At 39.5% G+C, this 23,095-nt stretch overlaps 1 protein-coding gene across 14 annotated transcripts in view; it reads left to right on the top strand.

The window, feature by feature from the left end:
- The window catches only part of PCDH15 (protocadherin related 15), a 738,695-nt gene that overhangs the window by 216,634 nt on the left and 498,966 nt on the right, over positions 1 to 23,095 (top strand). The window lies entirely within an intron of this gene.

Genomic DNA, 23,095 nt, shown 5'->3' with positions numbered 1-23,095 from the left:
TTTCTGAATTCGTGGCCAGCAGAAGTGAGAGCTGTACAAATGTAAGGTTTATGGTCGTGCACTCTTAGGGACAGGAGCAGCACACACACAAGGCCAGCCCAATCTTGTTAATTAGCACTGGGTAGGAGGGAGACGTGTCCTGATGACTCAGCCTCCATCACTAACACCCGTCCTATCCTGTGTTGTTGGCAACCCAGCGACATTGATTTGGAGCTGAAACTTGGACAGGTGAGGGGAAAATGTCATTTCTGCTGATTTTTTCAGTTGTGGCTCTTGGAATTGGTGGAGGGGCGGCATTGTCAGGCAGTAATATTGATGTTGAAAAAAGTGGGGTCCCTTCAAAAGCTAAATGTGCGTGTATCTTGAGTGCTTGACCTTTCAGCGGTGGCAAATAGAGTAATGCTTTCTTGTAAAACACATTTGTCTTGGCAGCCCTTGACCTGGGCTCAGTAAATGAAAATGTACTAGCAGAGCTGTATCCCCAAAGGATCAGAAGAGGGACTTTGTAATTGAAGGAGAAAATGAAGAAAAATCTACCAGCACTTGTGCTACAGAACAGCGTGGCAGAAGCTACCTATAGGCTGTAAAAGTTGGGCTTCTTATTGAAGGTGTCCTGCTTAGTGAGCCTACTTTTCTCTGAGTGAGTGGACGGATGTATTGGAGACAGCCCAGTTTGGGCTGCGTGGTGAGGGAGCTCTCAGCACTACGGTATTCATCATTTTTAGCTGCTATTATTTATAGTGTAGACCCAGAAAGGTAATTAATGATCACTCAGTGGGATCGGCACAAGTGGGCAAGGTGTTCTGCTGTCCTCTGTGTCTGTGGGCCTTAGACTTTGGTTTAAAAGCATCACTGAATATACCTTAAATGCTGTGTTGAAAATATGTGGGATTTGGGGAGTGCTTCTGCATTTGGAAGAAGTGAGAAAAATTACCTGAAAGGTGGTTTAAATGCCTGGTATTAACAGGTCAAATTCAAAGGGTCTGTGTCATTTCTCGTGTTACCTACCCTCTGAGGCTTAAACTTTGCATTCATAGTTGGGGAGCAATAATAACTCTTTCCCTTTCCTTCATCAGACACCTCCTGTATTAACACATCTGGCTTTAACGAGGCTTTGTACAAGTATGCCCTTTCTCTGCAGTGTTTCCCTCCAGGAATCTTGTATCGATTATTCTGTAGACAAAAGAGTAAACTAAAGAGTTGCCTTGCAGGTGTATTTGTACAATGTACAGGGATGTAAGGGAGATCCTGAATAGAGTTTTCTGAATAACAACTGTATCGGTGGTGTCACTCTGGTTCTTCATGTATTTGCAATCAATCAGTGCAGTTCTTGAACTAAGGAGCACCCACTCCGGTGCTAAAATCTGATACTAATTTGAAGCTCACAGGTTATTTCATTTTTACCATTTCTGTTGTTTAAAAATAATTGAGTAGGTTAATAGTAACAGGATTCTTCCAAATTGTAATCAGATAAAAACTGACAGTTAGATAAAGTCATGCCGTATTCATGACTCCTTTTTTTTTTACCTGTACATTTATACAATTACTTCCTCAGAGTTGGAGTGTGGTTTGGAGAAATATTTTTTTAAAGGATGTAGCCAATAAAAATGGTGTTGAAGTATGTTACTAAAAAGCTATTTTAATAGCACTTGTAAAATGTTAGTATTTCTGTGGATTTTTTTTAAATTCCTTCTGCAAAAATAGATCCCAGCTGCTTAAAATGAAGTGATTGCAAAAATTACGTTGGAAACTTTTAGTTTCTTGTCAGCTAATGACATGTTACAGCCATCCTTCTTGCTTGATTCTCTTTGAGATACGTGTATTTTTATTAGGATCTTTGTGTTTGGAAAGCTGAAATATCCATAAAACCTGTAGTTTTCACCTTGGAGCTTACAAATTCATGTGTTTAGCCTAGGATACATAGACTGTGGTGTGATATTTCTTTCTATTCTTGTGTTTATTTCAGTCATGTCTAACAAAAAATGTTTATCTAGTCAAGAAAGAAGCCTGACTGGAAGAAAGAATGCAGCTACAGTGCAAGAAAAAGTGGAAAATATCAGGGGATGGAAAGGTTGTCACACACACTTTATTATTAAGTGGGTAGTTTGTATTGTCCTTACCTGTCAGTATAAGAACAATTGGCTTCATTTCTTTCATTTTTAATATTCTGAGTGAATGGAATTGGTTGGGAAAATTTTGAGCAGACATCCAAAGGACAATTCAGCTTTGACTGTTAACCCATTTGAATCAACTAGGTTCTGGCCTGTGTTTTTAGGCAGAATACTTCCCTATTTTTCAATGTGTTTTCACATACAGGGATACAGAAAGGTTCACTATTAATTGAAAGCTATGTCAATCAAGTATTTCCCATCCTGAAACCTGCTTCCATCCAAAACGGAGGTAGAGGAGGTGGTGGTTTTGTATATTCACTTTAAACCTGGGTTCCTCCTTCCATTTCCTTTTTTTTTTTTTTTTTTTAAGCAGCTCATTTCACATTACAGTCGCAAGGACGTCATCAACTGGAAACGTTCAAGGCGTTCCAAAAGAGAATGTCAAGTACTGGTGCATTTTCTGTAGAGCTTGTTGATACTCCTGCACAGTAAATTTGCTAAAGAAAAGCTTGATCATCTCAATGAGACGCACACTCACATACCTCATTTTTTACTTCCCCAAGGGCTCAGCACGTAAGTACAGAGCTGTTGAGCTGCTCACAACTGACCTGTCCCAAGGCATGGGAAGTGGTTTAGCTGTAGGCAACAAAAGGATTTTGAAATAAAAAAAGTGCTTGTTTTTTGCACGGCTGCCACCTAGCACTCACTGAGAATTTTCAGGAAATCAGTTTTAAGGAATCAGGCCTTTAATGAGGTGTTTTACTAGTGCCCTACTTGTCTTAATATTTTTATTCTTCACTCCTGGCAAGTAGTGGTGTTTTGAATCTGTGGGAAACTCTGATAACCTTCCTGCCAGGCCTTCAGATGGCTTTGCTGGGCATGATAGCACTCATACTTCGGCAGATAAAAAATCCATGCTTTTAGTGTTTCGGTCATCAGGCTGCCCCAAGGAGCTGTGGCCGCCCCATTGGTTTATTTTTATTCTTATATTGGTTTATTGTTACACTGTTTTGTAAATAACTTCGTTAAACACTAGGTCGTGTTGGTTGTAGATGGGTAATCTGCTCTGTGAAAATATTGACCAGTGCATGCTCCCTGGCCTTAATGTGGGTCATAGCATCAAGACTCAGCACTGCATCCCTGTTCTGCCTGCTTACCTGCAAGATTATTTTTTGACATGATTTGCATGGCTTAATTTTGTTTGATTTAAAACGGTGAGAGGCATTTTAAATGATAATACTGAGTATTGGTTTCTATGTATCTTTGTTCAGCTGGGTGCATCCACTTGAAACTCCTTCAGTTGCATGTAAACAATTAACAGAGCACACAGAGCTTTCAGAACATTTCTCATCTGCTGGTTGAGGCAAACTTTTACACAAAATATGACAAGCGTGGAGTTTCTTGCCAGCTGGTTCCCTGTGTGAGATTTTCTTGTGGATCTATTTCAGCAGCACACAGCATCTGTTGCATTTTAAAGGTGAAACTTCAGTCCCGTTTGCTTTGTTGGCCTGCCATATGTAACTTTCTTTCTTGTGCGCTAATGGCTTTAGTTAATATTTTATAGCTTTGTTTACCTACAGTATCAAGCTTCAGGAGTAGAATAGGAAATGTTATAAAATCAGGGGGGAAGAGTACGCATTCTATGTGGCTGATGCCAGTCATTTTGCATTTCCTTTCTTGCGCCAATTCTTTCTTTCCAACCCTGTTGTCCAGTGGCAGTCCTTATACCCATAATCAACAGGCATAGCAAAAAAGCTGTGTTTTGTTTGTCTTGCTGTATATGCATGAAGCCATATATCTGCAGGTGATGTCAACTTGACAAGTGACACACTCCTTACTATTACTACAAAACAAATACAAAATCAAGCAATTTTGACTTGCCACAAAAACACGCTCCAAGAAATAATGTGTGTTACATTAAATAAGCTGTCACAATGCCACATATAGGAGTAAATGGATGCTGAATTAGTTAAACAGAATAGTTTTTGATGACTGGAAGAAACACTTGTATTCATAAGCAGTGTAGAGGAGGTCATTGTAAGTTTAATTGCTTGTTAAATACAAATGTTAAATACAGAGGGAACAAACTAGTAAGTGATGTCTGAAAACTTGAAGGGGAGTTTTCAGAGTTACATTATTTAGCTTTTCCTAATGAGTTCCCTGTCTACATTCAGTGATAGTCATTCAGATTTTCGTTATATGTTAATGAGTGTATTTTTTTAAGGACAAATAGGCCACAAAATGAAACATTTTCCCCAAACGTGTACAATTATGGCTTTCTGCACTGGCAGGTTTCCATTTAGATTTTATTGATGATTTGGAAGCAGAGCTGGAACCAGGTGTTAAATTGACCCTGCCTGAAAGAGCTCCTGCAACGTTATTCTGTTAAGGTGACAAAACGGAGCTGATGTTCTAGATCACAGCATCGCTCACATGAGCAGCTGCCATTAAGAGCACACTTCCTGGCTTCATAATTTTACAGCCCAGCAGTTCAGTGTTGAAATCCCACATGGCAAAGCTAAACCACTAAAAGTATGAGAACTTAAAAAAAAAAAAAAAAAGAGTATACATAATTACAACCAAGCTCCAAAAACTAAATGACAGGGAACGGGGGCTTTAGAATTAGATACAGCTATTTTTGAAAGTTAAGCGTATCATAATGTTTGTGATCATGATATTGTTTAGTGGGACTGTTAATTCTCTATCTTAATTCTGTGAATAAGTTTCTAAATTAGACAGCTGCTTTGTAGTGAGAAAGTTCTCAAGATTTTGTAGGCTTGCTAGATGTTTGTGTCTCATGGGTTCGCTGCATAGTTAGTTCCATTTGCTGCCTCTCTTACACTTGCAAATGAAAAACATTTAGAAACCCTTATGACCGATTTCCAAAATTTGATTAATACCAAATCAGGTTTCATTCTTTTAATTTCTTCCTTGTTTTCTTTGGAAAATCAGGAGATTCCAGATTGGAAATCTGGAATTGGATTGCACTCAATGAAGCAATACATATGCCTCATAATGTGGCAAGGAAAACCTGTCCTTCACAGCCCTTCATCTTCAGAAGACTGAACGTATTTATTAAATATGGGCACCAGTGATTACCATATACGATTACTAGTGAAAATCAGAACAGTGCTGTTTTCTGTATTATTCCACTGTAGCCAGTGTAAGCTTTTGCTCTCCGCTTATGCGTGCCCCAGACTCCATCGCCCGTGGGAAGTGCAGAGCTTGTACGAGGGATGCTGAGAGCAGAAGGAGCTCTCTGGGTCAGCAGAGCTGAGTGACTACGGGGAGATGCCAGTATTTGGGTTACACAAGACAGAGTTTATCAGGAAGCCAGGCAGCTCTTGATGAAAGTTTTTTGTCACGCTGGTGTTTCATAACCCACTGCTTTTGTACCCCCTGTTTCACAGTAGGAGTTTCTAAGCTTGAGGTTGGAAATAAATAGAAAATTGTTTAAAAAAAATTAAGAGAAAATCTCATTCCTTAAGGCTCTGAGAAGCTACAGGGGGAGTAGATCCCACAATCCTTATTAGAAAGATTGGAGCATAACTGTTTTCATTTTGTTCAGTAACTGGGAAGTTCTTGAAGGCGCTGCATAGATGTGTGCGTGTGTCCATGCATATGGGGATTTCATCTCATCTGATAATATTTTGTCCTTGAAGAAGAAGTTAAAGAAGAATCGTAAGAATTGGATTGGCATTGGATTGTTCAAGAAAAGAAAAATTGCGGAAGAAAACAGGAAAGTTTTTTACGTTCTTGCCTTCTGTTAATTTATTTCTTGTGGTGAGTTTGGTCAGAAAGTGCTCAGCCAGAGCTGTTAATGATATCTCTGATAGTAATGCTGCTTCTTTTTGTATTGAGCCTTTGTTTCAGGATCCTCTCTGTTGTGGAGTGTTTTGTTTTTTTTTTTTTTTTTTTTTTTTTTTTTTTTTTTTTTTTTTTCTTTTTTTTTTTTTCTACTAATAGGTCATTTAAAGAGTCACAAAAGAGAGAAATTTTGCCAGCCTTAGCCTGGTCAAATGTCACTTGTGTTTCAGAGAAGGATGGCCTTCGTAGTAGGAGGATAAAAAATCCGAGCTAATGATCCTACAGTGGTATTGATGCCTCATTCTGTGACAAAGGTTGAATCAAGTGTTAATGTTATCTTGTGACAGCTCACTCTGTGTTGTACAGTGATGAGGGAAGTGTCCTATTGGAAATAAGAGAGGTATTTCACTACCAAAAGCAAAGATAAAGATGAAAGGAAGCATCAGTAGAGTTAAATCATATCCAAATGCACTATTTATCATGGCGGTATATGGAGAACAACTCTCAAGGAGCATGCCTGGAATGGGTATTCGTGTGCATGATATGAGATGGGAGAGCTTTGTTAGCCTGATGCAAGGAGAAAGGTATCCAAAATCTGCATTGTCTGTAGTTAAGGCAGTTTTTAGCATGATAGGAGGAAACTGGAGTCAGATTGAAGTGATCAAAATTGCATGAATAAACTTGTGTGGTGCAGAAAGCGATAAATAAGTAAAACCTCTGAATTCAAGCTATTGCAGAAAAAGTGTGTAGCCTGCTCTTGTTCCAGATGCCTAAAAAAGCTTATGCATTCAATGCCTTCTTGACTTTACCATTGCTGTTTGTAGAGCTCTCATTTAGGATCAAGAGCACTAAAACAAAAGCCAGGGTACTCTAACAACAGGTGACAGGGTTTTAAGTCAAGCATGGCATAGGGAACAGCATACTGGTTTGAAAATAGGTATGGATTTAGTTTAGACTTCTGTTTGCTTGGGTGTTTGGAGAGTGGTACAGGGACAGGCTGCATGGAAATTTTTGAACGAGGAAAAGTCGCAGGAGGTATAAAAAAAAAAACAAACACAAACTGATTCACACTGAATCAGAATCAGGAAAAGGGGATTACTTCTTCTGGATTCTTTTCAAAGATAGTTTTTTGAATCTCCTCCAAAGGCTTTGGCTACTGCAATTCATTGCAATGAATGTGTATGGAGACCTCTCATTTGATTACATAGATAGTGCAACTCTGGAAATGCATCTCTGGGGGGTTAAGGAAAGTACTCTCCCTGCCATAAGTGGAAGAAATCTAGAGTTGTTTTCAGATTCAGAGGTCCAAGGATTGTGCAATCCTCTTCCCTATGAAATATTCACACAATGATGGACATACTTTGAAAAAGAAACTGGTGACAGGACCTCCTTTATACTCCTGGACTTGTATAGTCCAGTGAATGGATGGATAAAAAAAATCCTTTTAATCATAGTAAAAATGTTGATTTAATTATGAAATTTGCTTTTTAGTGCACTTACAACTCTGCTGTAGAATTGATATAGTGTGTTCCTCCACTGTTTACCGTCCTAATATCCAGGTCTGTCCTTCAAATATGCAAAGATAATTATGTTTGTGCGTTGCTCTTGCAGCAAAATGATTTAAAATCAAATATTTTACTGAAATATGATGAACACCCAAGCATACTATTTGTTAAGGAGAGCTCTGAAAAAGCTAGGATTGGGAAACAAGTCACTAGATGAATGTACACCTTTATTTTTCTTGTTAAACAGTATCAGTGTTTCAAAATTTCTCACAAACATGCTTAGCAGAAGATGGGTGAGTGACAAAAAGTGTTTTGGAGTACCAGAAAAGATGTGTATTAAAATCAGACTAGTAATTAAAGTTTTAAAAGAGTGTTTTACTTAATTTTACATGTGAGAAACTAAGGAGAGGAAACTAAATGGTTTATATCAAGAAATACCTTCAGTGATCCAGAACCTGCATTTGGCACAGTATGTTGTCTTTTTTTTTTCCACTCATAATGAGTAGATAGAAATACTTTGAATTATAATAACTCAAAAATAAAATATACTACAAATTAATGAAGTAAATTTATTGTTTCAAATCCTACTCAGTAAACATTTTACATCTAATTAATCATGTTAAGCTTGCTCACAATTAATAATGGTACTAACTGTAGTTAAGTGAAATAAAAGTCAAGATCTCATATTTTGGATACACAAGTTTTGAGAACTAAAGCTATCTGTAATTTTCATGTGAATGTACATAAGCACTGGGCACTCGGCAAGAAGTTTTATTTCTCATTTGCTGTCGTTTTTTCGTTTATTATTGGTAAAATGCATAAACACTCCATCTGCATCTCGTGCAAGATATTGAACAACTTTGGAGAAATAAGTGTTTATGAATAACTTGATAACCTTTTCATATGAAGAAGCTAGCAATATGCGTACTGAAACAACAGGCATAACATCAGGAAATGGGAGAAAACTGGAAACCAGGAGAAATACATTGAAGTAATTTCAGGAAACACATGGCAGTGAGAAATGTACCATCAGTGGTAATGAGCACAGTGATTCTTATGAAAGTCATTATAAACTGTCCTTCTATTTGGGGGGTTCATTAAAAACACGTTGAGCATCGCGTCTTTATCATACGATTCTTGATAAATGCCCCCGACACCTCAGCACTGCAGTCAGGAGGGTAAAATACGGATCTGCTCTCAGGGGCCGGACTTCTCAGTGAGTTGCTTGCATAGGTCACCCGTCACGTCACCCTCAGTGGGTGCTCTACTTGGGGAACTTACCCCGCAGGTGCTTCCACATTTTGTTATCTGTAGGCTCCAAAGGCTCCAAACAGGCTACTCTGAATAATCCACTTGTTTATTATAATAAAACAGACTGTGGCAGTGAGCCAGATATTGATGCTGATAACATCCCTTGCATACATTTATTCTGACTTTGTGGAAGAATGAGCTAACAAGAACATTGACTTATATTTAATGCCCTCAAATCCTTACATATCTTGCATGTCTAACACAAAAAAGAATATAAATGTCAAATAGATGCCCTGATGATTAGCAGTGTTTGGTTAGTTTCTGAGGTACAATGAGCTGCCGTGATGACCTGTGCATTTCATTTAAGGTATGCTGTTGCTGATAAAATCGTGTTTCATGGTGTGTTCTGTCACGGGGCCTAGGCAGTGTAGTGTGCTGGGGACTCAGCTCGTCTCAGACCTTTTCAAGTGAGTTGCCCAAATCCGTGCAGGTCTTCTCTCTCTTAGGGGATTTTTAGAAAATGCTGCTTATTTCCTAAAATGTGTGTCCAGTCTACAGTTCCATTTAGCGGAGGAATGCTGTCTGCTGGCAATGCAGCCTTCCTGCAGCTGTTCTGGGGGCCTCTCATCTACCTTGCTTAATTTTTTTTTCAATCCCTAATCAGTTTTTTGTACATCTACTGTGTGATGGAATATACTTGTACACTTATTCTAGCTGATGTTTTGCAGAGTGTATCCAGAACATCTGCTATTTCTTGGGTTTGCATTATCTTTAGCAGAGGAAACTATTTGTACTCCCAAGGTGGGCATGGGCCAGTGACAGCAAATGGTGTATGAGTAGTTCCTATGAAAATCAACTATCTGTAAATGAATCCATAAATCTTTAACATTTCTGGAAACATACCAAATACCAGCTGTTGGGTGTAGTTGTTGGTGTATGCTAATCTCTGTGTAGCTGGGGCTTTTAATACCGGTGGGTAACTCAGGAATACCACACCACTTTCCTGCTCCCCCTCTTCAGATTATCCTGCGAGGGCTTCCCACAGGCAGCAGCTCTTCAAGAACTGCTCCCACACGGCTCTGTACCATGGGTCCATCCATCAGGAGCAAAGTGCTCCAGCACGGGTCCCCCACGGGCGGCAGCTCCCCCCAGACCCCCTGCTCCTGCGTGGGCTCCTCTCCACGGGCTGCAGCTCCGGCCCGGGGCCTGCTCCTGCGGGGGCTCTCCATGGGCCGCAGCCTCCTCCAGGCCACATCCACCTGCTCCACCGGGGGCTCCTCCACGGGCTGCAGCGTGGAGATCTGCTCCGTGTGGGACCCATGGGCTGCAGGGGGACAGCCTGCTCCACCAGGGGCCTCTCCACAGGCCGCAGGGGAACTGCTGCTGTGATCTCTCTTCATCAGTCACTTCCCTTGTAGGATTTTGTCTTCTCGTAGTGAGTACCTTTGAACACTCTTCACTGTGTTTGAGAGCCGGCTGCCTTTTTTCCGGTCAGCAAACTTTGCCAAGTTTCGTTCTCCAATGTTCACGCATTTTTCTCTAAGGGTTTTGGTCCTGAACAAAATCTGTGATAGAAATGATTTGCTGTTCAGGTGCTTGCCATTGCTGTTTACACTTTCCGTTCATGCTTTCTGTTTAGATCATTATTGACATGTTTCCTTTTTCCCGTGCTGAGAGCATTATTTGGCATGAATTTCCTTGACAGAGTATGCTTTTACACCTAGTCACTTTGCTTGAGTTAAAAAGAAATACTGGAAATGGCAAATTCTTTAGAACAAACCTCTTTGGGACTTGGGAACAGTATCTTGAGTCTCCAGTAACTCCTATTTGCTATTCCTCTGCTTCTGTTAGACTAGAGAAAGCAAAGCAGAAAGACTGAACATAAAGAACAAAATATTACTGGATTTTGTGTTTCTTCTTGCTTTGTTTTGTATTACTTTCACCTAAAAATAGAAGTGCCCTCCTTATCTGTGGGTTGTGTTCATAGAAACTGAGAGCGTTGGTTAATTCAGACATCAGCTGAAGGGATCAGATGAAATTGAAAGTGGAAGGAACAGGAATTTTTTCAGGCCAGAGATGAAAATCTGTTTCTAACTTGCAGTCTAAGTACAGGCAGGAAAGTTTGCAAGCATCTGTGTGGACTGTTGCCTCAGAATCATATTCAGATTTAATTCAAGGAATTAAAATACTTAGCAGTGCTTTTTATTTTAAAGAGGTGGTTTTGGGGGAGTTGGTCTCCAAAGCAAATGAAAGAAACAAACTTCAGCCCTGTAATGTCAGGGAGAGCAAGGGAGCAATGGGGAATTCAGAGCTGGGTGGAGGTAAACATAACTGGAAATGCCTGAAGCTCAACACATTTCGTACACATTTCTGTAGGTCTACTCCATTTGGACTTCGGTGAAGTGTTAGGTACTTTCTCCGATGAGGAATTATTCATAAACCAACAAAAGATAATGACTGAGTATTTTTCAGGGAGTAGGAAACTGACTGGAGCAGTGGTGTGATAAGCTGTAAACTTCTAGAGGTGAAAGAGATGATTTGATCTGGGATCCAAGGCTGGTGTGGTAACTGATGAGTGAAAATAGTCCATTTATGGTGGAAACTATGTGCAGGTCATCATCAAAATCAGCTTTGCAAACACCGTTTTAGGAGGAATTGGGGCAAGGCATAGGAACAGAAAATGTTCTTTTCTGTATGTGTGTATATATATGTGTGTGTATGTATAGCTTTGTAAATTTAGGAAATATTTATCTTCTGAATGGTGAGTAGTGGCAGGGTCCTGTCCTGGTGGCCCGGGGAGGTCTGTTCCACACCTCTGTCCCCTGCCTGTCCCCTCGGGGATGCTGCATTGGCTGTGGCTTTGTGCAGGCCCTTGGCGGTCTTTTCACTGTCCCATGCAGTGCTGTAGCCTGAAGACAGTAGGAAAAAATGGGAGAAATGTGCCTTATCTCTGATGATAATTAGATTTGGATATTGGGAGTCTACTAATTAGTTCAGTGCTAAGGCATAGTAGGAGCAATGATGATATTCTCGTTATGCTGAACTGGAATATATTTTTTAAAAGTGACAAGTTTTCTTTTTTCTTTTTTTATTTATTTGTTTATTTATTTATTTATTTTTTTAAAAAAGGTACCTTACAATATCCAAATAGGATAAAAATCCAAATAGGCTTTTATTCACTTCAGGCACAGTTTGATTCAGAGAACACCTATCTTCCAAATACGTAAAGACAATACAGAACTCTATTTCCATGGAAGATAATGGAAAAAAATCTCGGAATATTTTGTGAAGTACTAGAAAAGTGAAAATGATAAGGTAAAATAGGGTAATTCAATAATCCCACTGGAGAAAGATCACCATGTCTGTAAAGATAAGGTACTCATTTTCAATCTATATTGGTTTTATGAAATGCACTGAATGTGCTTACTTGGTGTCACATGTAGTAGTCAAATATAAAGCAGATGTTGGGCTACTAGAGAAGAGCTTGAACATTGTGCAGCTGTGCGCATAGTTCAGAAAATGTGCAAGTATTCTGTTTCAAGGTAAGTGGATCATAGATCAGTTTTTTCCTTTCTATGAATACAGAAAATAGAAAAGTGATGTATTCAAATATTTTGGGTACATAGTGAAGCATTTTTTTTTTTTCAGGCTGCAGTGAAAGAATTATATTACATGCTCAGTGTGCAATAGATATGTATCAGATAGGATGTATGTTTTCCCTCAATATGACATTTTCCCCTCAGTATTGGCCACATGCTGGTACCTCTTCCTATGAAAAGGTTGTTCTTCATGTACAGAGGCGAGAGATGGAGCCTAGTATAGAGAATATTATGAACCTTTGTTGTTTTTTTTTTGTCCTTCAAACCAGAATTGTTGAGCTACAGACTGCCCCTTCTGATGGTGCTCTCTGTGGGGTTGTGAAGCACTCACAGACAGGCTGGGCATGGCTATCTGCTGCTGCTGGGGTTTGTTTGCCATCCACCCATTCTGAGAAAATTATGCACTTGCTTGTAGGTTAGTTCATTTAAAAACCTCAGTACGTGACCTCTTGTTTTTCAGTCAGTTGCTTTTTCTAAAAGCACTCACACTCATCTGACCCCTCACCTCTAGGATTTCGTTCTCAACAATACAATTTCCACCTCATCTCCCATTTTTGTCTTGCTAGGAGCCAGCTCCTAATCTTTTGTTACATGACTCAGTCTACAGAGCTGAGAATAATTTTGCTTGTCTTTTGCTGCAGTTATAAAGTCTTTGTAATGGTCTTCTGATCATCGTAATTTTTAGGTGACTAAACTATGTTATTGACTTGTGTTCTCCTGCTGTGAAAAGTCCAGTGTGCCAGTTATTTGGGAAAGCAGTGAATCCAATTAGGTATACAAAGTGAGACTCTATTTGGTCTTCATTTATCTTAGCTACTTGACACTACATTTGTAATGCAATGTGCTTCTTTTTTTTTTTTTCCCCTGCTTCTTCAGTTTAACAGCTGTACAGCTAAATAGGGGAAGAATTTTCTCTCACCTTTCATGTCTTAACAGCTCTGAGAAGATGTAAAGGGAAGCCTTCCCTTGCACAGTTGTTCTCATTCACACCTTTATGTTATTACTGCTATGGTTTTCTATTTTGTATCTTTTATTTGGTCTTTCTTGTGGTCTTTATCCAACTCCCTGCAAGGATCACTTACTTTTACTGTTTCAGCAGGTTGTATAGACATAGATAAGTGCAAGTTGTCTTTTTACATGGTCCTAACCTTTACTCGTGTCTGCAATTCAAGGGTTAAGTAGTTTTGCTCTCCGGTAGATTTCTTACAAGAAATAATTTCTGCAAGTTACCGTGTGTGACCTACTGTTGCTTTAGATTTATTGAAGCTTTTGATGTTCTTTCATTATGACACCAGGCTTTGGGATGATTTTTGTATGATGTATGGCAAATGTATATTCTGTAAGGTGTAGAATTTACTCAAGTAAGGTCAGCTCTATAGAGCTACTAGCTTGCCTGGGACGTTAGCTAAGTTTCACACTACATACTTCAAAGTGGGTTACATAAAGAATATATTTAAGGTGTAAGTATTTTCATACCTTTTAAAGTTGCTGGGGGTTATAGCTATTGGGGAGGCTCTCTAATATCATAGAATCATGGAATGGCTTGGGTTGGAAGGGACCTCAAAGACCATCTAGTTCCAACCCCCTGCCATGGGCAGGGATGCCACCCGCTAAATCAGGTTGCCCAGGGCCTCATCCAGCCCGGTCCTGAACACTTCCAGGGATGGGGCCTCCACAACCTCTCTGGACAACCTGTGCCAGTGCCTCACCACCCTCTGAGGGAAGAATTTTCTTCTAATCTAAGTCTCCCCTCTTTTAGTTTAAAACCCTTCCCCCTTGTCCTGTCAATATAATAATACTGATGTGATGTAATATGTGATGATCACTTATAAGTGATCTTTTCTAAAGGGAAAAGACGTGGTATGTGTTATCGTGTGTTACATTTTTTCATTATTTTCATGAGCAATGGATGTCTTTTACCTAGAGGTAGAAAGTATTTGGTCAAAGTATTTTATAAAGATTGTGAATTCAGGTTTTGCGGTGTGCCTTTTATTTATGGTAGGGATCAGTTTAGTTAACTCCCTTTCAGTCTCTCTTTTTTAAAATTGTGTTTCCATTAATCACAAACGTTTTAGAGTGGTGAAAAATCACTTCTTGGACTGACTGTCCTTTGAAGGTAGTAGTTATAAAAAAGTCCACTCAGCCATGGAAATTACCTTGTCTTTTTCTTGTTGACTGTCTGCAAATAAAACCAAAATGGACAGCTGAGAGCTGTGTTTGCAGGTCAGATGAATGAACCATCTCCCCTGGGTTCACTATGTTTTCAGTTGGACAGTAACTGCTGTCAAGGTTATTAAACATTAGGGGGTTTTCACATAACTGAATTTTCCAGTTCATGGTGACATACGTCCCAGCGGTGAGCTAGGTTTACTTAAACTCCTATGTCTGAAGTTTATAAAGGTTATGAAATGTACTTATTTAAAAAACAGAGCTGAGAAAATGACTAAAGAAAAATAAACTTAACTGCCGTTTAGCCTTTGTTTCCTCTCAGGACTTTTCTCTTAGCCATGTGCTTGGCATTTTCAGAGCTGGTTAGACAGAGAAGTTTGCCCTGCCTGCATACGCAGCCTTGCTTCATGCACCCCTGGTGACTGGTCCCGTAGAGAATGCTGTTGGGAAATGGTTAGATCAAAGTCGTCCCCTCTTATTTTCTGGAACTAACCTTTTCATATAGCATGGGAGAGGAAGCTAAGATGTGTTTGAGAGTTTACTTCGTAAGAGAAGGAAAGCAAACAGCCAATTTCCAGTGCTGTGATTCACTGTTAGAGAAGAGAGAAACACAATTGGTAGGAAATTTTTTACAGACAGGGTAGTTCAGCTGGCTCATTAGCATAAGCCTAAACTACATGGAAGCACATGTTTCATAGATGTTGATTCAGAAGCTTCTGAATCCTTTTGGGGGTCTCTTGTGTGCTAGTATTCATGCAAAGTTATATAATAAATCGAGGAAAAAATGTTTAGGTTGGTTTCAGAAGACAGTCTTCAAAGAAAGCAAGTTCTCTGCGAAGAAATCTGTTGCATTCTGTACTTAGGTAGCTGTCACTTTAATCGCTATCATTAAGATGATGACAATAATTTTTATCATCATTTCTTCCCTACTTTGTAGTCTCTCTGCTACATGATGCAAGAATTAAATGCAATCAAGTACGTTCACTATTTTCAGAGAGAGTTGCTTTTCAGATGGCATGACGAGGATACAGTACTGCCAAGTAATTGTCATTCATACCAGATCTGTGAGCAGGCTTACTTGTTGCCTCATTTTCAGCTTATCTCACGCAGTTTTTTATTTTCCCATGTTCCAGCACTTTTTAATTTAGGCTATTGCCTTTTCCGACTCCATTCTGTGTTCTCAGAGGAAGATTCAAGTTGTGCTTCGCATAGTGTCGACTGGACAGCGTGAGCGTGTTCCCTTTGGATCTTCCCACTGCTGACATGGTATTTGGTGGGTTGAGTAACCCTGGGATTAGCTATGATATACTGACAGAGGCAGAGCTTTTGTATTTGGAGGAGACTGGGAGACTCTAAGAGATGGGTAAACTGAGTGCTGCTCTGCCTTACTCTTGGTGCTGTGGTCAAGAGGCAGTCTGTACATCTGTCTTGAGCTCCTCATAGGGCAAACTGGGCTGATCACCTTCTGACTGATGACAGCTAAGTGGCAGATGGGTTTATTTGTGGGCTTAAAAATCGTGTCCTTAAATAAAAGCAGGGTGTTGCAAGGTTGATGTTATCAAGGACAAAGGGTTCATACAATTTAACGGATGTGATTTTAATTGTGTGGCATCAGCTTTGAGCTTTACTGGAGGACATTTGTAGATAATACTAAGGCAAATGAGTGTGTGCATTGTAAGCATATGGGTGTAGAGATAAGGCTCGATTTGCATATTTCTTTCATTTCGGTTTCCATGTATCCAAAAGTTCCTTTTGCGGACAAGTGCAGCCCTACTTTTGTATCAGCTAAGTTGCTTGCCAGTAGGTTTTCAGAGTATTTCCAAAGAAGCAGAAAGGCTGTTTGAGGGGTGGACTTGTCTGTTCAAGCAGTTGCATTTACAGTGATGGTTTTCAGTAGTGATGTGACTGGCTGAGCCTGGCTGCTTCCGTTTGCCACCAGAGCACCGTTCCTTGCGGTGGGGTGCATTTCTCTGCAGCTTGCAGTTCTGGCTTACTGCTCCTCCTCCTCCTCCTCCTCCACAGCTTATTATGCTGTATGCAGCTGGGGATGACTGCTCAGGTGTGCAGACTGGCTGTGCCTTCAATCTGCTGTCCATGGGGAGCCTGAGAGTGCAAGTCCTCTGGGCTCTTGAGTGGCCAAGTGCCCAGCCCTTTTCTGTGCCTGCAAACCAGCTCCCTTTCAGATCAGAGCATTTCTAGCATAGTCAAACCACTGCTGCTGGCTTTGCAATTCCTATTTACTAGTTCTTCATTCTTTCTATCATTAGCTAGTTTACTCAAAACACATATACTTGCTGTATTTATTTCTGGCCTCCAAGAGGAAAAGGGATTTTTTCTTTGAAATCAGTGCAAATCCTGCCTTGGGTGCAGGAAGAAGGTTACAGATCAGCTTTTGTGTATCCTGCAGTGCAGAGAAGGTTGGGCACAGTAAGAAGTCTAAAGGGATGGACGGAGACATGTTTCCAGAGGAGATGAAACAGGTGCAGAGGCTCAGTAAGGAGTAAAAATACTGTTGTGCCTCACAAATGCTGAGCGCTAAATGTATGTCTGATTGTAGAGCATAAGCCATTACCATACCAAGTTAATATAGTATTTGCTTCCCAAATGCATAGCAAATGCTATATTCTGGGAGAAGAAACCAGCAAATGAGTGAGTCATGTTCATAAACACAGCCTTGTTCTCAGTCCTCATGTTAGATGCAGAGCAAAAGCCTCCTTGCAATGTTGCTCCATTCAAAAGGATCACAGACAAGAGATCAAGAATAACGTTAGCAAAGTTTTGCTCCAAATTGTGTTCCAAAATTATCTGGATACTTTCATTTACGTCTCTTTGAACAGTGCCTCCAGATGAAAAGCGATTTTATAGCTGATGCAAATAAAAGGGGGAGAAGGAAACAAAGTGTGAATGTGCTGTATGGCATGAAAGGCGTAATTGTCCTTGACATTATTGCAGTTGATAGAAGGCTAAAAGTAAGATGCTAACAAAGACGGTCCCAGTTAGACTGGGAGTAATATGAAGGAAGAGTGTGAAATTAAGCTGCAGCTGTGAGCTAAGCTATTTGAAGTGACAGCGTTCAGAGACTGACCTCCCACTGCAGGGAAAGAAGTGCTTATGAGTATGTATTAAAAAGGAAAAAAAAAAAAGGTGGAAAAAAATAGGAAAAGCAACTTACACTGTATAGATGAAGTATTCGCTGCTGTGCTGTTACGCTTGCTCTTCTGAAGTTATACATATATAACAAAGCTTACTGAGTGCACCAGGAGAAAAGATTTACTACCAATTTAATATGACATATGGCCACCTGTCGCTTCTCAGAAAATTTATGCTTTAGTTAACGGATAAAACTGTCACACTTAGCTTTTAACATTAGAAACATGGTCTTTAGGAAAAGAGCATACTCTCAGAAATTGCAGACAATCTAAGAATAAGATCTCAAGATATTATGTGATTTGGCATATATAGCAAGTTGAGTTGTCTAATAAACTGTGATAATTCATCATCTACTTTGGAAGTCTGAAGTTTAGTAGGTAGTCATATAGCATGTCTTTTGGTGCCGAGACTACCTGGGGAAAAAAATCATGGATTTTGGAGTGGCGAAGGGATTATGGCTTGATTTATTTGGCAACAAAATTGACTATAAAACTCCTTTCACTATGCTCAAGAGACCAAGGCACAGAGATGTCATATTGAGTAATAACATCAGGATAATATCAAGGTCTTCGGTCATCTCACCGATTTCACACAGGCAAAGCCACAGATATAAAACACTTGATACCAGAGGAATAGGACATTTCATGCGGGTAATAAACACCTAGGAAAATTAATGGTCTGTCTGGCTAAAAAGATGAGACCTGAGCCTCATTTCGTAGGTGAGAGCACTGGAGAGGGAGCCAGCTACATGCATTTAACTGTTTTATGGCTGTCCGAAGGCTCGCTTACATTAGGTACATTAGGTAAAACATGCTTTATGCATAATACATTCCTGTTTAAGTGGCAGTGCTCCATCAAAGGAATGCCCTGCGGTCAGCTGAGTGCTGATTGCTGCCTAATTGCAACAGTTAATGAAAAAAGTGCATTCATTAGGAGCATCCCTTTCCCTCCTACACATTTTAATGCCAAAGTTAGAAATGAGGTTTTTGTAACCTAGCCACAGGTGTCTCAAGCCATCTGCGGTCAGTAATACACTGAGAAGTTACTTTCCTAGAGCAAGCAGTAATTCAGGTGCCCTGACCTGTGTTCAGTCCCACATTTTTCTCTTAGTAGTTGGATGTTGCTAAAGACAAAAGGAAAAGTTGAAAAGATTTGGATTAGAAATGTAGAAAGGCAATCTGTATGAGCTGTAAATTCCACTAGAAGTTAAGGTGTGCATTCCATCAGAAATTCAGATTTCTAATAGTAAAGTTTCTTTGAGGTTTGACAATAATAGTACTGCTGATACTGAATTCTGCAGAAGGCAAACTTGCAAATTGCTGCAACATTTGCATTTCTTGTACCTTGTTACATTTTCATTAGTTACAGTTAACGCTTTCACATGTTTTATTATTTTATTACATCTGTACATGCATGGCTGTAATATCAGAATTGTGATCTATAGCTGTTCCCTAAGAGAGGAACTTTTAGCCAGTAACTGTTATCCCAGACCTCTAATTATAAATTTATATCAAATAACTGAAAATATCTGTACAATATGTATGATAGATTGGAGCATGAATGCCGGCAGGTGATCAAAATACCAGTCATCTGGTCAGTTGGCTGTACTTGCAGAGGAAATGTACTGATAATCTAACACGTATGAAGTTTCTCATGAAATTGGTAATACAGAAATACTCCGTTGTCCAGCAATCAGAGAAAATTAAAATTCCTGGAAGTGGTAGAGGTGCAGTGCTGTGACTGAATATTGTGTCTCGGTATCAGTACAAAGCTAAGAAGGAACTTATGATCCAGAGGCCTCCACAGTTAGGAAGAAAAAGTTAGTAAGACACGGGCAGAGCTCTGGCAAAATTCCACTCTAGGAACAGCAAATAAGATGGCTTTAGACAAGAGAAATAAGATATTACCCACTATCAGATAAAGCAATCTGTTGCTATCCATTTCCCGCTGGCCTTAACAAAGGAGCGAACTCGAAGCCACACCAAGTTCAAAGTTTAAGGACAGAGGAGGAGGCAGGTGCAGGATGCTCGTATTTAGACAAGTCAAGGAGTCAGTCAGTTGTGCTGGAAGTATGTGACCTCAGCCAGAGGGGTGCATGACAATTCCTGGCCAGTAACCTAACTGAGTGCTGGATCACAGTAAAGCATTTTTCACCGTGGAGACTTGCTGCAGCTGTTTAAGTTAATTGGCACTAGGTTTTACTAAAGCAGTTGAATTATTGAGAATGATCTACTAGATTTGCTTGTTTTATTCAAATTCCAGCAGTGCTCTTCAAAAGTTTTTTAATGCATATTCTGTATTGTTTCATTTATTTGTATTTTTCTAGAATTCCAGTGATGATTTTTAGATCTTCTGATTTCCTTCAGTTGTGGTGAGGAAAATAAGCTTTTGCCCATTAGTATTTGATTAGTTTATCGGGTTATAGAGCATACAGGAAAACAAAGTGATTTACCATGCAGACCTTACAAATGTGGTTGCCCATTTCTCCATGACTTTCCATGGAACGTGGTTAGTGATGGTGAGAAAGTCTTCCCACCTCAAGCCCCTATATACTTACCCTTTCTGACCTCTTGATTTGAGTGTGACTCCTGCAATGGCATTTTCACAAGTAACCACGTCTAAATAGTAGATGTGGTTTAGGTGGTTAGCGTCAAGATTTCATGAAGGAATAAAGAACTAATTTTTCATAAATGCCTGCTGTAGCATTAACTAAATATACCGTAGAGATAAAATATCAGTTGTTTCTAAGTTACATTCTTTAGCACTTCTAATGCCAAATCAAGAGCAAGGAGTTGGATTTTAAATTCCTCACCTTGTTCCTGCTTTGTTGATGTTACATTAGATTACCTTTCCAATTCCATCTATATAGAGATTTTTAGGAAGGTTTTGGTCTCTCAGACTCCATACCAAGTACCACTGTGAGGAAGCTTTTATTACAGAATTGTTCATAACAGATTGAATTACTGGTAAGATGTTTTTAGGTTTGGCAGAAGCTTTCATGAAGCTTGAGGTCATTTCCAATCCATAGTTTATAATTCAGCTCTATAAAGTCAGTATTCATGCACTACATGATAAAGGTCTTTAGTTACCATAATTTGACTTATGGCCTGCACATGCTAGACAGAGAGGCAGCTAGGAGAATAACTTTTAGCTTCTCGGAGACTATATTAATTTTCAGTAGGGGTAGTATTTTCAATATTTATGTCTCTGCAGAAATACATCATACCACTTAATTCAGCAGAACCTCAGTGCGAAGTCAATCTCACAAACAGTGGCAGCAAAACAAATGTGCCATCCGCAGGGACCTTGAGCGATGGGAGCCACGGCAGAACTGCACAGCTTTGGGAAGAACTCGACCCCAAGACTGAATAGGTTTGTGCAATGTGTAAACATTGCCCTAGGTTTTTGTTAGTCTCAGTCAAGTTCTTTTTTTTTTTTTTTTTTCCCCCTCCTTCTGTGATTTCCTCAGAGACTTGAATTCCAATAAAGGGTATTTCGTTTCGTTCACAGTCACTCAGTGACCATGCCACGCTACATTTCAACAGAAGAAAATGGGCATTTTGGGGGGCGTGTCAGACCTGCATGCTTTATTAGCTTGAGCTTTTCTAGGAAGTAAATAAATTACTGATGTCTAAAAGTTATTTTCCTATATGACTTCCTTGTTGCCAAGGAAATACCCTTGTTTGAAAGAGCAGCAAGGAGTTGTCCGTATGATCGTACACAGTTCTAAAGTTTATTAAAGTGGCTTTCCAATGCTATAATCTCACGAAATCATTCCTGACCCTTGCTGAGCATACATCTGTATCATCCTGCAGAGGGCTGTGATTACAGGCGGCACTGGCATGCATTTACGGCAGTCACAGAATAACCTGCAACAGTGGAAAGTTTGGGCAGGCTGAGCTCAAGGAGTGCTGCTACAGCTGTGCTGGCCTTGGTATCAACCGCAGGGAGTTCAGACCTGCTTCCAGAGCCCACCTGCACGTACCCAGGATGTGTCGAGGAGTGATACCCATCACCTTACTGCCATATTCTGCAATAAGCTATAATAAAGTGAGTTTGGGGTTAGCTTGACACAGGATGACTGCAAGAAATCCCAGAATCCTTCTTTTCTTGTTTAAATATATAAGTTTTTAAATAACAGACACACTTTCAGCAAGTTGACTCACTATTTTCTCTAATGGGCGGACTGCCTTTTCTTCTCTAATTGGCATGTATTTAACATAAAAAATGGATTCATTTTTGTTTACAGGATTTCAAGGATATGCATATACACTACAATTAGTAGTACAATTATGTATATGTATATGTATATATATGTATATATATGTATATGTAGTACGATTACGTATATGCATATTAGCGATGCAGTGTCTTGCAGCTTTTTCTACACATTTAGTTTCCCTGATACATAGTCCATGCTTTCAAAGGATTTTTTCCCATGCCAGTTTTTAAAACAAATGTATTTTCTGATCATGAAATTAAATTTAAAGCATTTTCTGTTTGCTAATGAGATGAGACTTGTTTTATCTTCCCTTCCTTGTGAGTACACTTTGCCAGAGGCCTTGCTAAGTGCCAATAAACTCAGTTCTTGGTTTTAGCAAGTTCTGAATTTAACAGCTACAGAATGGTGATATGCTGAGCTAAGAGCCTTTACTAAAATATGGGGGATTTAATTGTATTTCAAGTTCTCACCTCATTAGATATGTTGGAGAATTTGCCAGGAGTAAATGCTATTTCATTGATTTCATTACATATTTAGTGCTTAGCTTGGTGTAAGGGTTTTAATGTTTTAATTAGAGCATGTATATGTACTTACATTTCTGTAGTAAAATGATTTATTATGTAAAATTAATCATGTTTGCTCGGTTTTTCATTGTATTTTTAGGTTAATGGTAGAGCTGCATTGCCAAGTAATTGTATTATGGTTACTAGCATTTATTTTTATTTCTGTGTATAATGTGTATTCGTATTAAAGAAGGGAGTATCAATGTGACAATGCTAGTTGCAGGTACTGCTGTTCTTTTTCAAAGTGAAGACACAACGACTGCAAAGGATTGGCTTTATCTGAAGAAAACTTGGAGAAAAGCTCACTACTCTTTTAAGAACAAGAGTCCTTTCTCATGCCAAATTAGCAGGTGAAGTCCCATAAATTGCTTGGAGGTGGAAGGACTGGGAGCAGCTCAGCCAAATGGCTGCAGGTGCATGACTAGAAGTAGTGACCCGAATTTTAAAGTTTGCTGTGAGATAGTCCTGTGTGGCTTTGGGGTGCAGCAGCTTAAGCTCTGTATTATCTGTTGTCCACAGAACAGTGACATTGTTCACCTGGCTGAGGAAGAGAGGATGGACTTAGGTAATGTGCCAATTTCTTCCTTCGCGTTGCATTTTGTTCCTCATGGGAAAAGCTGCAGTACTGGTGTCCCCCCGCTTCAAAACACACATTTTGTTGCTGTGTGGTTCACTGATAGGTCAGGATTAAAGCTTTGCTGTTAATAGTAATAAATTT

This window comes from Anser cygnoides, chromosome 7 (assembly GCF_040182565.1).
Source record: "Anser cygnoides isolate HZ-2024a breed goose chromosome 7, Taihu_goose_T2T_genome, whole genome shotgun sequence".
NCBI classification, from domain to species: domain Eukaryota; kingdom Metazoa; phylum Chordata; class Aves; order Anseriformes; family Anatidae; genus Anser; species Anser cygnoides.
The sequence above is the reverse complement of the archived record's forward strand: the minus strand, read 5'-3'. Positions and strand labels throughout refer to the sequence as shown.